This window comes from Drosophila virilis, chromosome 2 (genome assembly GCF_030788295.1).
Source record: "Drosophila virilis strain 15010-1051.87 chromosome 2, Dvir_AGI_RSII-ME, whole genome shotgun sequence".
NCBI classification, from domain to species: Eukaryota; Metazoa; Arthropoda; class Insecta; order Diptera; family Drosophilidae; genus Drosophila; species Drosophila virilis.
In genome coordinates this window covers 3,626,090-3,644,102 of record NC_091544.1, presented here as the reverse complement: position 1 = coordinate 3,644,102, position 18,013 = coordinate 3,626,090, and the positions used below count along the sequence as shown (strand labels likewise).

General features: G+C 45.9%; 1 protein-coding gene across 1 annotated transcript in view; it reads right to left on the bottom strand.

Moving 5' to 3' along the window:
- The window catches only part of beat-VI (beaten path VI), a 69,033-nt gene that overhangs the window by 33,652 nt on the left and 17,368 nt on the right, over positions 1–18,013 (bottom strand). The window contains exon 2 of the mRNA XM_002058664.4: positions 2,575–2,620. The gene's annotated coding sequence lies outside the window, so the exon portion shown is untranslated. The remainder of the gene's footprint in view (positions 1–2,574; positions 2,621–18,013) is intronic.

Sequence of the window (18,013 nt, the reverse complement as noted above, 5' to 3'; positions counted from 1 at the left end):
TATGGGACTTTTAATCGCTTTTGTTACAGTTACCAAAGTTGCAACTATAACTTGACAATGCTCGTGCCACACACAAAGGAATCGAAGAGAATGTTGCGTGTGACTATGTGTCTTCGACTCTCTCTCTCTCTCTCTCTCTCTTTCTATCTCTCTCTCTCAATTTGCTCGCTCTCTGTCTTGGCTTTCTTTTGTGTGGCTAGCAGTCAATGCAACATTTAGTTGCGGCCAAAGGCAAAAACTAATTGCGAAGCCAAACGCACTGCCAACAACTGTGGCTGTGGCAAGGTGTGCGCCGCAAGCGGAAAAGCAATTTAGCAAATTCTTTGTCGTTTGGCAAATAGAAAAACCAACTGCGAGTGGCTGTCCTCCCACCCACTCCTTTAGCTGCCTGCTGCAAAATCAATTTTAATGACACGATGGAGAAAAAGCAGAGCGCTAAATATATACCCCATATATATGTATATGTATAGAAAACCGCTTGAATAGCAGAGAACTGAAGCGAAGCCGACAAACTCAAATGGCACGTCTATAAAACGCCTCAGACCCTAAATGCACTGCAATTGCTTCACGGGGTGACATATGCAGCCAGTCATTGCTTTTGTTGTGGTTGCAACGAATGAAAACACGGATAAACACCACCAAAGTGTAAGAATTACTTAGAAAACCAAAACCCAAATACCCTAACTTGGTATTTACAGATAAAAGTATTATTAATAAAATTAAGAAATGGTCTGCTTTCAAATGTAAGCTTGAACGGATTGGACAAGCTTTTCATGGCGGACTGTAAATCTTTCTCTGGAATGCCTCTTCACATAATTCATGCCTTTAAGTGTATTCAAGCCGACGTAAGGTGTATTGTACACCCTGCTGGAGGGAGCATCGCATAAAAGGTGTAATGAAGGAGCAGCCAGAAGAAGGTATTTCTTTGTCGCGTTGGCTTGTCGCAATTAACGTTCGCGGAAATTCCTGGCAGTCAAGCAGGCAACGGCAGCTGGCAGTTGGCGGTAGGCAAGCAGCGAGCCAAGCAACGCGCTGGTGCGTAAATAGCACGGAAGTCGTTGGGCCCACGCGGCGTATACGTGCTTTAAACAAGAGAGCGTGAGAGTGAGAGTGAGAGAGAGAGAGAGAGAGAGCGAGCCTTAAGCTGGCAAGTGACCTTCTCTGGGAGTGTGTGTCAACTACTTTTGTTGCATGCTGCATGTTGCATGTTGCATGTGCTTGGCAAATAGCACTTGGCTTAGCATAGCTTCATGTCGTCCCCAGCCTGCACTTAGCGACTTCTTTTTCTTGTTCGCTGTGACAATTTGGCGGCCTACTTGTCGTTGGCATGCCATATGCCAGCCGTACACAAAACAATTGCAGCCATTACAGTTTGTAATTTGGTAATCAGCCATACGAATCTGCATAATGGCAATTGGAGCAGTAGCAGCAGTAGCAGTTGGAGCGGCAGCAGCAGTAAAAGTGCGGCGGGCTTCGCTGCCGTTTAGGTAAACCAGGCAAGAAAAGTTGCCAACTTTTAATTGAAGTGAAAACGACGATAACGACAGCATTGTTGGCATTGCTATAGCTTTGTTGCCAGCCCAAGGGGCTCTGAATGAGGACTCCGCATGGGGCTTTAACACACACACACACACACACATATATATACACACAGATACAGGGGCCCTGGCACACACATGTCGTCATGGCGTGCGCCATTGCAAAAACAGTTGCGGAATTGCTTTTTAAGCCCACAGCGAGTAGCATAAAAAAGCAGCAGAGCTGTACTCTAGGGTCCCAGGGATTGTGCTGGGCTGCTCTGCGAGGGGGCGCTGCAATTGGGATGGGAGGACTAAGCCTTTAAAACTCAAAACTTTTGAGCTGCTTGAAGTTTGGGGCTGTGCGTATTTGCCTCTGTGGTGCCCACACACACACACACACACACACACATGCATATATCCATTATTCAGCTCGTATTGGGCAATGTGCAATGTTTTGCTTGTCCATGAAGTGCATCGGGTCGTTGCTAACCTGTTGCCGTGCTCAACCCTTGGACTGGCTATCAAAGTGTTCTTTGCGATAGCGCGGCAAACTTGTCAGTAAATGGCCTTGAAGGGAGTGGCTAGCAGGTTGGTTCATGGAGTAGGGGTGGTGAGTGGGCATTGCTTGCATAGCAGCACGCAAATATGTCGCCTGGCCCAGCTGTGGCCGTGGCACGCGCCGGCGTGCCATATTCAAGACATCGCCTTGAAGAACCCCATGTGCCTGCCTAGCTGCCAGACGACTCGCCTGCCAGCCTGGCTTTGATTTATTGATTTTAGTCTTGGCACACAGCATACAAAATGAGGCGATATTTGCCGGGCCCCCATTCGGGCCACATGTGGCTGCTGGAGCTCAGCAGCGCAGGACCCGCCGCAGTGTATATCCATTAGCTGCCGCCAGTGCCAGTGCCAGTGCCAGTGCCAACTGCTGTTTAATAAGCCACCACATTTAAAATATGCCAGATAACTAGAAAGTGGAATGCAGCTGCAGGCCAAGTCTGCTTCAGCAAATGGCGCAAGTTCAATTAAATCAAAGCTCGAGCATATTTCTTACCCGTTAGACAGTTCCGGCGCCAGACGCTGTCTGCTGGCGGCAATGTCTGCAAGTAAAAATGGGAAGACAAATTAAATTACGTTTAAAGTGCAAGTGGACCAAAAAAAAAATAAAATAAAAAAAAATAAATGCTTGACTTTGCTATGCAATGTGAACAAAAAATATACGTAATATGAACGGCATTGAATTGATATGCTGAAGCCAAGAAAAATCAAATTGCAAAAGCAGCGTGCTCAACCTGTGGATATCCTCATAAGAGTTGCAAAGTATGTATATCTTAAAAATTATAATACAGTCAGAGGTCTTTATTGTTACAGAGTTAGCTTTTTATATATAATGCATAATAAAGATAATCATATAAGTTATATAACTATAAATTTTTCATTTATTCATTCGCTTGATAAAGGTCAGAAGGCAGTGATCGCTTCCGGCGCAAACTAAAACATGTCAAAAAAAATCAAATAAAAAAAATTAGGGTATTGATAAATAGAGAATTAATATAGCTGGAACGAACAGCTAAACTAGCATTTTTCTTTGGTTAGATACTTTAATTTGTGAGTTCATAATTTCTAGGTCACATATTGAGAATGATGGGCAAAGTGTGTAGAGAATTGAGGATTCCCTGTGGATTACTTAAGAAATTCGCTAAATAGACGAACCTAAGATAATGCTGTTTATTGTGTTGGCCTTCACCATTAGTTCGCACAAATATGCCCATTTCGAACTACGTCATTATTGCAGAGTATAAGAAAAGAAGCCGCCAAAGTGTGAGAAATGGAACCGGCGAACGCCTCGCGCAATGAAACGGAATAGAATCAAGGCAACAAAAAGAAAAATGAATTGAGACTACACATAAAAGAAATGAAATCCATGTGGGCGGTGGCAGGAACCGGCAAGGCGAAGCCAAGCCAGGCCAGGCGCAAGATAAGTAAGAGAACAAAATTAAATTGGACATTTATCAAGAGATTTTTATTGATGCCCCAAGTGCCGGCCAGAGCAAACACAAGCACAAACACAAGCACAAATACAAACACAAACACACACGACGGGGCGCCACAGCCGACTGGAGACAAAGTCAAGTGGCAGGAACGACAAATGCGGGCAATTATCGTTTTGAGTGTAAAGTTTTATTGGCAAACGGAAAGTTGATTTTATTTAAATGTTGCCACTGGCGATGGCAGCAACAAATTGCGGCAAGACACGCAAGCATAAATTAGAGACACGCCCCGCCCCCTCTTCCCAACCCCTCAGGTTGGCTAACTAATTGCGGCCATTAGTGAAGCGGCAACAACAACAGCAGCAATGGAAACAATTATTGCGCATTTAATCACCTGCTGAAATTGTAATTGTGTTGCATACTTTTTGGCTGCCACTGTACGTACATACCTTTGTGTCTACAACTAATTACACGGCCAGCAAAACAAGGGCACCATAAAACAAAACCCGAAGGCCGTCGACTAGAGAAATTCAGACGAAACATGAATTGTTGCCAACGCGATTTTGAATTTATTGCATGAAATTAACTTTCACAAAATAATTCACATAACTTTGGGGCGTGCCGAAGGGCCAGCCAAAGTGGCTTAATAAAATAATTTATGGTTTGGCAAAATGCCCATTTACCGCCACACAGCCCCAACCTTTGTCTTACTCTCCGCTTCTCTTTCTCTGTCTCTCTCTCTCTCTCTCTCTCTCTCGCTCTCTCTATCTGTCCGGATGAGCGCTTGTAAGTCTGTCCGGGCGCAGTCAAGTGCAAAAAACAAAGCAAATTAATTGCAAGTCAAAGCGAACCTTTGACTCCATGAACACAACGCACCTTTGCACACACAATTACACGCACACACACACACACGCATATAGATACAATACACACACAACATAGAAGTGCTATGGCAATGCCTTCATCAATATATCCTTTAAAGCCCAGCTAGCAGAGCCTAATCAAATGGGACAGCAGCTGCTTTTCCCGGGGAGCTTTTCAGGCTGCTGCCCAGTGATGCGTAGCTAATATGCCTTTGGCCATGGACACGCCCCTTTGACCGGATAAATGCGTATCTGACAGGGGGGCTGGGCCATGCCCGTTATAGCCCGTTGCCTTTGCCTCAGCCAAAACCAAGCATTGGACTGCCGGAATCAACAGCTGCCAAACAGTTGCCACGCAACTTCATGTTATCCAAAAGCATTTACACGCGTTTTTTGTCAACAAATTTCACATCCCATTAGCCAGGCGTAAATTGTGGCAGCAATAGAGCATCATTTTATTGCATTAATTGAAGTAATGGATTCGATTTCGATTTCGAGCTCGAAATCAAAGCTGCCACTCATAAGTTGTAAGTGGTTCGGTTGAGAACACAGCGTCATCTTTTAGGGTTTCTGTTGTTGTGCGTTTCTCATTTCTCGTTTCCTTTCTATCTGCCTGACACGTTTGACAGCCTGGCGTTTGTCTTTGCTTAGTGGTTGCCTAGCAGACAAATGACAAAAACTCCAACCAAAGGGCAACATATCGACAAACAGATACTCTTTCAATAGGTTTTCTCTTACGACATGGCGAATTAAGCTAGCTTCAACCAAAACTACTTTTTCTATGAACACCCGCTCCTCACGCTGATAAAAGTTGTTATAAAAAAAGAATCTTAATCAATTGATCTAATAATATAAATATAATATTTGATTGCAACAATATAGTATAATAATGTATAAATGAATCAATTTGTTTAAGAAATCATAAAAGGTGCCAGGCAAATACTTAATGGAAGCTGTACGAGCTAGCAGCAAATATGTAAGGCCTGCAACAAAAACACACAGTTATGAAGCTGAAACAATTTTTGAAAGGGCATCTAGTATGTTTAACAGAAGCAGTCAAAGCAATAGCAACTGGGGAGGGGAGTTCTTGAGTCCCATTTGGAAAATTGACAAAGGGCACAGGTGACAAAGATGGCGACGTCGGGAGCTGCTGCTGCTGCTGCTTAGGGCTGGTTGCTGCAGCAACTTCTTACACTTGAGATGACAGTGCAACATGTGCGATTGTCGAGTGTCAGCGGCAAGCATGCCACAGACAATTCCAGTAAAAGCTTTGCGTTGCGGACAGTTGCGGGTGTTGGCGGCTGAAATTAAACGCGACCCTCCAACCACCCGGCCCGGCCACATCCTGCGCTGAAAGTGTTATCGTGGCAGTTGCAGCGATGCGGCTAAGCATCATAACTCAAGTCAGTGCCTGGCGACTCGTCCTGTCACTCGAGCAGCGTGAAAAACCTGCCAAGATGCTGAAGAGTCATCCTAAGGCGTCGCTGCCACCATTATGCATGCGTCCCAAAGCAGCGGCAGCAGCAGCTGTTCCAGCAGCAACAGCAGCAGCATCTGCCTTTGCATGCACTTAACATGTTGTACCACAAAATCGTCAGCCATATGCGGCGCATATTAATTTGATGGCACTCATATTTATGCCAAAGCAAAGCGATTTCCTTCTCTATGCTGTGTTGCCTGCTTCTACTTCTGCCACTGTTGTTGCGACATTTTTTGACAAGTTGCACTCAGAGTCAGCGTCAGTGTCGCTGGCGAGTCGTTGTAGCATTTGCAATGCGAACAGGAGTCGCAGCAGCTGTTGCAGCTGCTTTGCATACGGACGGACAAGTGGGAAACAGAGGCAGCCCAGAGAAGGGCGTTGTGGCAACTGCAGTTTCAACTGCCCCCCCACTGCGACTTTTCATATTTTTTTCGCAGCACTTTTGCTTCGTTTTTTTTTTTTTGTTGTTCTGGCGCATTCTACTTTAATTATTTCAGCGATGCTGCCGAAGCCGCTGGTAACGACATCAAATTTACATACGCAATTTCATTGTTGCCGCAGGATCTGGCCATTGTCATGCTGCCTGTTGTCCGTCGCAGTCGCCGTCGCCGTCGCCGTCGCCGTTGCCGTTGCCGTTGCCGTTGCCGTTGCCGTTGCCGCCGCTTGTTGCAGTTCGCCTCGTCTGTCTGTCCCTTGCCACAAACGCATTTTATATTCAAATTTTTTCGCTGTTGTCTGGTAGTCATTGCAAATTCTGCCAGTAGTTTGGCTTCCTTTTTGTTTCTCTGCACTTGACTTTTGCTTGGGGCCTGTTGTGTAACCTCTGTTGTCGCGTCCCATCCCCCACTCCACAAAAACTCCACTTGCTGCTTATGTGCTCATAATAATCAGTTGCAGTTACCGCCCCCGCTCGAATTTAGCGTCGATTTTACAGGCACTTACACACACACACACACACACACACGCACACCCGACCCCAGTCGGAGCTATAGCCAACAATAACAAGTTTCTGTATGACAGAGGGCATAGAAGATTTGTGCAAATTTATGGAACAGCCAGGCTAAGAGCAAGCAGTTGCAGATTCCATTTACATATGATTACATAGAACAGAATATCATGGTCGACAGTCTTCGGCACTTGTATAATTCAAATGCAGCAGGAACAGCCTCCAAAGGATAACGAAACCATTTGGAATATATATCCTTAACATTATTTTTTTTATTTTTACATTTTTTAGTACAACAATTGTTTGTCTAACAATACATTAAGTGAATTTTGATAGTTGGAAAAACGGAGATCATTTATAATGTATCTATCTATACAGATAGATGAACGGAACAACTCATTTAAGCACATTTATTTACCAAACGCCAATACATATATCTAAGTTGTTAAGAAAATATCTCGAGCAAATAATCTGTTCATCGCAAAAAGGAAATTTTTTAAATTATAAATTATTTACGAAGCATACCAGGTTTTTTTTTTCATATGCATATTTGCGGCTAACCCTGTGACTGGGGCCTGCGCTGATCTCTAGTGTATCCTTTTGATAGTGCCAATAATCGACTAGCAAAGGAAAGAATTCAAGGATCATGGAGGGTAGTGTTGCGTAGCGTATTGCAAAGCCCGCCAACTTCTTTGTGCATAAACTGTAATATGCATAATTATTCTAAATAAGTTACCATCTCCGGCTTTTAATGCCTTTCGCGGCAGATTGTTTATGAAGTTGAAGTGCAGTTGATGCTTTGGAGCTGTCCAACTGTCAACAGACAGCTTTTAGGCCTCTTGATAGCTGGGCCTCTGCTCAAGTTAAATGTGGCGCAATAATGGGCCGAAAAATTTGCATTTCTTTTGGAGTGGCAAATGCAATAAACTCCGAAATAAAAGTAAATAAAAAGTAATCAGAATTTCAGATTTGGCCATAAAGTAAAATAAACACACGGGCTAACAGAGCCAAAAGGAATTAAAAAGTGTGCTAAATAATTCATTTTTGAATTAAAATATAAATCACTTTCACACCATTTTGTCGGCCGCCATCGACACACACAGCCCAACCTCCCAGTGCGCCCCTTGTTGCTTTCTCGTACTCGTCCTTTTTTTCCAGGACACTTGTTTATTTTATTACTTTTCAACGACGCACAATGCAAATGAGCGGGCAAGAGGAAGCGGTAAAAGAGAGTCAGGCAACGCGAAATCTTTTTAATATAAAACTGAATTACTTTTAGCAGCGATTTCCGAGAATGTCCCGAGTGCCCCGCACATTAAAATTGACGAACTGTAAAGGCGTTGGCACGCCCACATTTCTACTTTGAGCCCTCCCAATGGCCCAGCAGCAGCAGCGGCACCGAGGCTGCCATGTTTGCCACAGCAGGTCGCCTTGGGTTATTAGGGTAGCTTATTAACGTGGCCAAGAGTACGATATAGACCATGACATAGCCAGGGCATCATTATCGAGTGCTTTGCGGCGACGCCTACCCATCCAGCCCGCTAGCGCAAGCAATTTGAACGCGTTGCGTTCTTTTTTAATAGGATTGCGTTTTTGGGAATTACCTGAGCTTAAGGCGAAGTGCTGAGAGCGTGGGACTAGACGTTCAAACGACCACAGGAAGCGGAAAGGGCAGCGGATATGAAAACGGCAACGGACACTTTTAATTTCTCAAAATGGCAACTCGCTGACATCCGCCTGGCGCATTCGATTCATTGATTTAATGCAGAATAACAGAGCGGATGCGGGCTACGGCAACAGCTTCCCGACTGAGCGGGCAGGTGAGAGGGCAGGATGCTGAAAACTGGCTGCTTTTCTTTCATTACCCATCTTGGCAGCGGCGGAGAATTATTGAGACTTGTTGCAAAAGTTCATATCGTGCGAAATAATTCAGAAAATGCCACAGTCTGCTGGCATGCCCACAGCCAAAGGTGGCCAACTGGCTGCTGGCTTTCAACCTGGTTACCTGTCTGCCTGGCTGGCATTGCTGGAATGGCTTGAGAGTGCAGCGCCCGGCACAGCTACCCCATCCCGGCATGTCATTTGTGTTTGTGAAATATGCGTTCAATTTTTTACGCTGCATTTTTCGCTTATCTGCCAACTGGCAACTGGCAGCAACTGCAGCTCCAGCCCCAGCCCCAGCCCCAGCCGCAGCCACGCTAAGGGGAGCGCACACATATCAGACAGCGGAGAAGAAAATGCTCATATCACGTATACGCAATGTTGTGGCTTGTTGGTTTTCTTTTGGGAGCGTGCTAGCACACTGCAAATTAGCCGCGTAACAGGGGGAACTTATAGAGGCGGGCGGGCGGGCAGAGCTGCCTGAAGGACTACTGTGGTATGTAATAATTTACTCATTTCATGTGCCATTAGCTGTCAAGAGGCGCCGCGCTGCCATTAATGTTCACGTCTGTCTCTCGACATGTACATATAAGTATATGTCTCTATGTGCGGCAAGGGTCGTGGTTGGGCCCGGTTCTCGGTTCTAAGTTCTTGTCACTTCATATTTATGTTTTATATTTTAGTTAGTTCGTGTTGCTCGCTCGTTCGCTCTTGTGCCACATATTTATTATGGCTCACTTTTGTGGCGGCTGCCTCTTTCAGCTGAGCTTTGCAGCCTGTGACCCGTTTTGGACATTGCATATCTGCGCTGTATCTCAAAAACTTTCCCATGCCACACACAACACAACATCAACTCGAGCAAGCACAAGAGCTAGAAAAAAGAGCGCAGCCTGGCGGGACAATGGCTTTAGCACTTGCTGTTGCCGCCTGTCCGCTGTTGCACTTGAGCACTTCCTGTGGCCTCTCCAAATACACACACTCACACACTCGCACACACACACACACACACACACTCACATACTGCTATCGTTGCACAGACAATGGCAGCTGCGCTTTTGCAGACGTTTTTGGTGGCGCTTCCAGGCGCTACAGAGTCAGAGTCCCCGGCTGTGACCTAAATTTTTACCAAATTGGATAAATTTTTCGCATTTTCGGTTTACTATTTCTCTTTATTTTTTTTTTGCTGCATCGCTGCGACGGCGACTATTTTAGTTGTTGTTGTTGTGGTTTTGCCTGCTCAGCTGCTCAGCAATTCAGCTTATTGTTGCCGTTGTTGTTGCAATTTCTCGCCACATTTGATTTATCTTGCCTTATGTACAAACCAAGCAACATATAAGTGCGAGTATGTACAATATTGTGCCATATCAAGTTTTTTTTTTTGCCCGCTGCCTTTATCTCTCGCCATTGCTTTTTTGTCGCCCAAGTGAGTGTGTGTGTGTTTGTGTGTGTGAAATGAGTCACCGACTGGTTCACTTAAGCGGCCGTGACTACTCCAGCTACAGCTCGAGCGTCAGCTTCAGCTTCAGCTTCTGCTTTTGCTTGTTTGCCACTTGTATCTCTAGAATTGAATCTCGCCCAGTCGGCGTCTTCGTCAGTCAGTAACCAGCAGCTGCAAAAAACAACAACAGATACAACAGGAATAAGAAGCGCTGCTCGCTTTGTCGTCTCTTTGGCCGCAGCGCTTTTTATTTGAGGTTTGTCCGTTGCCCGTTGTCCCAGTTTGGCTACGTGTTAGGCATAGCAGTAAGTTGTTAGTCAAGGATTGAGCTGTATGTCCGGGCTGGTCTGTGTGTCGCCCGAAGCTTTTAATCATGATTTACGAGCTGCTGCGACAGACAGAGCAGAGGTAAATATAAATGGAATTTTAAAATGTGATCTGATTTAATTATGCAAGGCTGCCCGAACTGTAGGCAACAGCCAGGCCCCGGCAGTCGGGCGGACAGAGCACGTTTGTTTTCTTTTGTTATTTTATATTTTTTTGTCAGGCCAAAAAAAAAACAGACAAGCCACGCGTCCAAAACAGAAGAGCTTGGCGCCATAGCTGATCATTTGTTAGACGCGAACTAGCAGCAGATGGTAGAGCATAAAAAGGAAACCTCTCCAACTGTGGCTCGTAACAGCATCATGCACAACAAAGAAATAAAACTCTTAGCTAATTGAATTTGCATTGATTCCTAGTACTTGGGCTACATAAGTCATAAGCAGTAAGTACGTGCCCATTTTGATTTGTAAGCATATATCCTGGACATTCTACACAGTATAGTATATTTGAATTCTCCTTGTCGAATAGGCTTTCAACTTTAAGTCTATTTAGTTCGAAAGAAAAGAAAAGAAAAATTATCAGAAAAGCTTAATGTGAATAATAATATTTTGATTTTGGTTTTAAGCAAGCGTTTGGTTCTACCATAAAAAGCGAAACATATCTTTATAGTTATCATTAAACAAAAATTATCATCTTACTTTTTCTCTAACAACAAAGTGGACATAGTTTTCAATAAGCTATTTTTGCGAGTGTATACGTTTTAGCTATGAAAACTAAACCTAAAAGAGCTTACAAATATTTACCCTTTCAACGGACATGAAAATTCTTCGCAGTGGGAAAACCTAAGTTGCCTAGCCCATGTCATGAGCTCATGTATTAGAGTTTTAAAGTAACAAGCAATAGTAGTTACAAAAAGTTCAATAACTCAAGAGTAACATATAACAAAAATCTTGCATCACATAAATGAATATTAAAAGCAGTTTTAAGATGAAATCTGAGGATACTTAAGTTTACTTTTAGCAATACAAACAACAGTTTTCAAACGAAACTTGTATCTCTTGAAAAATAAATTTGTATTATATCCAACAAACGTTTCTCCCATGTATATAAACTACAAATTCCTTTGCATTGCCATTACACTGACTCCCACTTTAACATGTGCCCAGTAAAACATGCCCCGTCACGATATTTTGTTGTTATTGTTCTTTTTATGCCTGCATGCTCTGTGCGTCCTAAGCTAACCCTTGTCGACGGCTGGAGCTACTGACTGCTCTCATTGGATCTGTTGTGGTCTGGGCAGCTGCTGCTCTCGCTTTACCCACGCTTGGCATATTCTTTTGTTTTACTCTTGGCACTCGCTCCGCTGCACTTTGTTATATTGCAGCCAATTGGCCGTGGCGTAGGCAACCGGCACAAGGAATTTATGCAGCATGTTGTCTATTAGCTATTAGGGTCAATGTTTTTGCCGCCGCTCGCATTCGTGTTTGCATGTGGCAGGGTTTTGTGGCATCTTTAAAAATCAAATTCCAACAAATAGGCGCGCGCGTTCGGCATGCGAATACATAATGTTGATGTTGATGGGACCCCATTGTGTGTTGAAAACATGCTATGCAAATTGCAAAGGAACAATTTCAAATGAGACATATTCAAAAAAAGGAATATGGGTAGAAAAAAAAAGGAACAAAAAGCGCACAAGTAGTCACCCAAATCCCCGAGCACGACACCGCACACAAACACAAACAGCAGCGAATATGCGTGCGCACGTGTGCGTGTGGTATTTGTATACATATATGCGCAAATATACAAGTATTTGCAGTTCTAACATCAAACGATTTGCTGTCGATGCTCACAGCTTCTGCTAGTCCTGGGCGTCCTTTTCGCCCCCGTTGAGTGCCGAACGTCGAATGTCGAACGTCAACAACGTTGTTTTCTTTGCCGCTGCCATCGTTGACATCGTCATTTTCATCGTCATCGCCATCGCCATCGCCATCGCATAGTCAATATGTTTTCATTCAATTTGCAAAACATTTTCATAAAATTTCCCACAAGAAAAACATTGCGCACATCTAAATGTATATGTGTATATAGTATACTTATATTCCTACGCTTGGCTGATATGCAAGAAACTTTGGCATGCGAGGCACAGCCTCGGCATTGGCAATGGGAAATTATGCGAAATGTGCTCGATTTGCGTAAACAAGCCGGAAATGATGCTGCTTGCTGCCTGCTGTCCATTTTCTTTTTTTTTTTTTTTTTTTTTTTTTTTTTATATTTTGTTTATTAAGAAATCTGGTATCCTGTTACTCTATGTTAGCAACTTTTATCAGAGTGACATAATAACTTAGCTTAGCGATGATTGTGGTTTTACAATTAGTTATACAATTAGGTTAACAGATTACAGAAACATATTTTGGTGTAATTAACGAAGCTTGTCACCTATACATAACGATCGATTAGGTCGGTTGGGTAGGTCCTCTTCAGTCGCCTTCTTCTTCGCCTCCTTAGCAGGCTCCTCGCCAGGATGTTTGGATGGTTGTGGAGCTTTGTTGAGTAGCTCGCTGCTTGCCTGTTGACTACGTCGCCCACCATTGGAACCTTGAGGTCCTTGGCGATGTCGCGTGTGCGAATATACCATTCGGCTCCAGTTATTTTGCGCAGGGTTTTGGCCTGAATGATGCGAATTTTGTTCAGGTGTGTTTTTGCAGCTATACCGTAAACTTGAAGCCCGTAACGCCACACTGGGGCAAGGATTACCTTGTAGATTAGGACCTTGTTTCGGAGCGAGAGTTTGTTTTTGGAGTTGAGGAGCCAGCTCATTCGCCTTATCTTAGATTTGATGTTGCTCGTTACTGCAGAGACGTGCTTACTAAATGTAAGTCGTCTGTCGAGAGTGACACCTAGGTACTTGTGTTGACGATATTGCTCTAGAAGCTCACCATGAAGAAAAAGTCCGGGGCATGAGTCCTTGCGTAGAGTGTGGGTAACCGTGGCGCACTTTCCAGGGTTCACTGCGATGTTCCATCTACAAGCCCAGTTTTCAAATCGCTTGAGGTATTCCTGCAAGAGGTCAGTTGCCACGTACACACATTTGTTTTTTGCAAGGATTGCCGTGTCGTCAGCAAACGTGGCCACCAGAAGGTCCTGCCGATCATTCCGTCTGCTTGCATTTGCTGTGGGCATGTCATGTGTAAACAGGCTATATAGCGTGGGACCCAAGACGCTGCCTTGTGGAACGCCCGCTTTTATGCGTTTGGTTTGAGAGGCTACTCCATCCTGCACCACTTGAAAGGTTCTCTCAGTTAGGAAGCTCGCAATGGTGCTAAATAGCTGCGGATTCAATTTGTCCTTTATCTTGGAGAGGAGTCCTGCGTGCCACACCCGGTCGAAGGCTTCTTGGATGTCGAGGTATGCTGCCACCACATACTCTTTCCTGTGAAAGCCGTCCAAAATATAATTTGTGACCCGATGTAGTTGCTCAGGGGTACCGTGTTTGAGTCGAAACCCAAACTGGAACTTCGGGATCAAGCGTTTTATTTCCGGGGTATCCAGGACCCTTCTGAGGATGCACCTTTCCAGAATCTTACCAAAGGCAGGCAGGAGGCTGATGGGGCGATAGGATCCCAGTTGATTAGGGGGCTTTCCGCTCTTGTGCAACATGATTATATGTGCCTTCTTCCAAGCCACTGGAAAGTAACCTAGCCGAAGAGCTGCATTAAAAATGGCGACGAGAAAAAGCACCGCCTTGTATGGCAGTAGCTTGATTGTCTGGTTGTCCAACCGATCTTCCCCAGGGGCTTTGCTGCTTTTTAATCTCTTCATCTCCTGCTCTACTTCTTGGAAGGTGATTGGCGATACAGGGAGTGACATTTGGAGTGGCGCCTCCAGGATTTGCGCGACTCGCTGTATCCTTCCATGCGATGCGGTCTCAAACGGCTTGAAGCGCTCCTCCAAGTTGCAGGCAAAGGCTTCGGCTCTGTCCATTGGTGATCTGGCCCAGGTGTCATCGGGAAGTCGAACGGGGAACTTTGGCGCAGCTTGCCGCTTGTATCGACTGCTAAGTTTCCACAGCGCGAATTTGGAGCTCTCGTCTGCCGTTGCTTCCTCCAGCATGGTGTCTGTGGCATTTCTTTTCGAGATAATCAGCTCCTTCCTGACCCTGTTAGCAATACGACGATAGATCCTGTCAATCGTGGGGTCCTGGGTACGGACATACTCCCTCCTCAGTCGCTTTTTTAGGGCGAGAAGACCTTCCAATATGGGGGAAAACGTCCTTGGCCGCTGGCTTGTAGGGGCTGAGTAGATATGTGCGGGCGCAGCGTTGGCGGCTGCGGCATGTACTTGGTCCAACAGGGTTTGTACTGCAGCGTCGACGTCCTCAACTGACAGAATCTGCGTGTTTAGGTTGATCAAGCTATTTAGTTCGGCCTTAAATCGTTGGATGTTCGACCCAGGGAGGACAAGCCTGCGCTTTTTTGGGATCCTTTGTGCAGCCGTGTTGATCGTTGTGAGGAGTGGCAGATGGTCGGAAGATAGATCATACTCTTCGCGAACCGATAGTACGCTGTTGGGGATGCCCTTGAATATAAAAAAGTCGATACAGGAAGGCGTACTTTGCCGGTTGTACGGAAAGTGGGTAGGTCTACCGGTGGCCAGTACCTGGGCTGAGCAGGGAGTGAGCGCCTCATGGAGCGCAGTGCCTCTGCTGTCAGCTCTGTAGTTTCCCCACAGTCTGTGCTTAGCGTTGAAGTCGCCTCCAACGATGAATTTGGGGCCAAGCTGGCCAAACAGGGAATCAAATTCCGCTCGGTTCCAGGGGATGTTTGGTGGTAGGTATGCTGCCGCAACGAGGATTTCGCCCAAGGGAGTCTCCACCATGATAGCAGCCAGCTGTGTGTCGCTGGAGGTCACTGTGTGTAGATGGTAGTGTGCTAAATCCTGCTTTGCCAGCACTACAGCACCACCTCTGGCTCGTCCTGTAGGGTGATCCGCACGGTAGCAGACGTACCCCTCCATTGTTAGGTACAAGTTTGTGTGCAGATGTGTTTCTGAGATGAGCATGATGTCTACATCATGCTTTTTCAGAAAAAGCTTGAGCTCGTTAGCATTTTGGAGGATGCCACGAGCGTTCCACGATCCGAGACGTAACTGGGTAGCCATTATTTGCGGCTTTTTGGGAATCTAAGCTGCGGGGAACCTTGCGCATCCTTTAGCTCTTTAATGCTAACCAGAATGGTTGCAACTGCGGCATTCAGTGCTGCAATGGACTGCTGGAGGTTTTGAAGGATGCCTCCAAGGGAAGCGTCTTGCTCCTGAGGTCCTTGCAGTGGTTGTTGGAGCTGCATTGGATTGACGGTGGGCTGAAGAGTGCGCGCTGGGGGTTGGCGGACTTGTACATGATGGCCTGGCCGTAGCGCATCAGCATACGACAGGCCCTGTTGCACAATTCGGGAAGGTACGAACTGCTGAGTGGTTCTTCGTGTATTTTGAGGATGGCTATATCGTGTAGGAGGGGAGACATTGATGGCCGGCTGCCTGGCATTTAGTCTCACCTGATAGCTTTTGCATCCTTTATAGGAAGCAGCATGGTTTCCCTCGCAGTTGGAGCATCGCAGGTCTGCCACTGTTTTGGCCTGGCACTGCTCGGAGTTTGTCCAATGGGACTGACCGCACCTACCACACTTGGGCTGTTTGAGACAGTAGTTTTTGGTGTGGTCGAACTCGAAGCAGCGGAAACACTGCCTTATACTATTGTTCTTCCTCGGAAGCTCAATAGTGACCCGTTGGCGGCCAACCTTGTTGAGCCGCAGCGCTTCCCTGTTGTTAAGAGACTGCTTGAGATCGACAAACCAGAAGTTGCGACTTGGAAAGTCGTTGGTGGAGTCTGCATCACTTGTTGGCTGTCTGGCGCCCGGGTTGTAAAGGTTCGTCACAATATGGCCGTGCGATGTAAAGGCAGCTTCAATCTGGCTTCTGGGAGTGGAAGCGGCCAGATTTTTAACCACAACGCGGTATGGTCTGTCTTCCTTTAGGCAGAAGTGGGTAAATTGCACTCTCACTTCAGTGAGCTTGCGGACAATTGCTCTGTGGGTGTCGGCATCTTTGGCGTAAATTCTTAGATAGCCAGAGGGAGAGACCTTGAATTCATAGGCGTCTGCGCCCACTGCCTGATCTATGGTTCGCTCCATTGCGACAATATCGCTGACTCCAGGGACTGTTATCGGCCTGGGTTTGGAGATCTTTTTCGCTGATTGTTGTTGGTCTGTGACTGGAGGCGCTTCGTCGGCAGTGTCCATCTCGCCGTCATCGATTACAGAGGCGTCTTCCTGAGGCTCAAGGGAGGCATATCTGTTGCTAATTGCCGAAGCGGTACTGGGAGTTGCGGGCTTAGCTCCAGCGCGGCTGGTGTTGCGGTTATTTAGTTGCTTCCCTTTTTTTACGCCTTCGGATAATAATGTAGTCCCACGCCGTTTTTTTGCGGAAACCGTTTGCCAATCTACCAGTGGCTCTTCGAAGGCTAGCGTAGCACCTGCGTTCTTTATGGGAGGCAGAGGGGGGTTTGTGACACAAGAACCAGCTGCCTGGGTGCCATAAGGGGTGGACTGCAAGGTCGGATTGGCGGCTTTGGGGCGGGTCCCGATGGGCTCTAAAGCGGCGCGGCTTGTGCCTGTTGAGGCAGATGTCCTGCAGCCGCTGCTGGATGACGCTGTGGTTGTGGTGGTTGTTGCTGTCGTTGTGCTGACAGTGCCGTGCTGTTGCGGTTGCCAAGTCGAGCATTGCTGGGTACCGGCTGACAGCGAGGTGGAGGCGCCGTTCCGGTTTGCACTACTGGCGAGCACGTTGTTGTAATATTGGTAAAAATCTTCCAGTGGCCTGCTTCCGTCGAGGCGATCGACATTAGCGGCTATATTTGTAGGGGATATTATTGAGCTGTTCGGCAGCGGGTAGATTGGCGAATGAATTTCTTCGTTGTTTTGGGGTCGGTTGTTTGTAGCCATTGTTCTTTACTTTGTTATAATTTTTTCCCCACAGGGAGAAAAAAGAATAAAAAATAAAAACAAAACAAGTTTTTTACACTTAATTACAAAAATAACCCGTATTTTTGTAACAAGTGATTGATCACAAATTGTGACTTTAGTGTCAGCACTGTCACTGCAGTGACTGTTTTGCCAGCACTATCAGTGCAGCTGCAAGCTGAAAGCTCTCTCGCGAAAGCTTTGCTGCACTCGCGCACACACACACGCACTTGAGTTGCGATCAGCTGAGCGCAGCTTAAGTTTTGCAAGAACTTGTTCTCACGCACTGCACGCGGTAATTTTTTTTTGTTAAAATATTGTTAATTTGTATAACACTCCGGCTGCCAGAGGCAGCAGTTGCGTATAGTTTACCCACTATAAGCGGGATTTGTATGGATTGCCCTGGGGCGGGCTTTATACAGTGTCAATGTCACTTTCTTGGTTTATGCCTGCTGCCAGCGGTGCACTAACGCGCACACACACACGAGACTGCAATTTTCACGTCCGATCTCCAGAGAAACACAAACGTGTGTCCATTTTCAAAATGAGCACTAGCA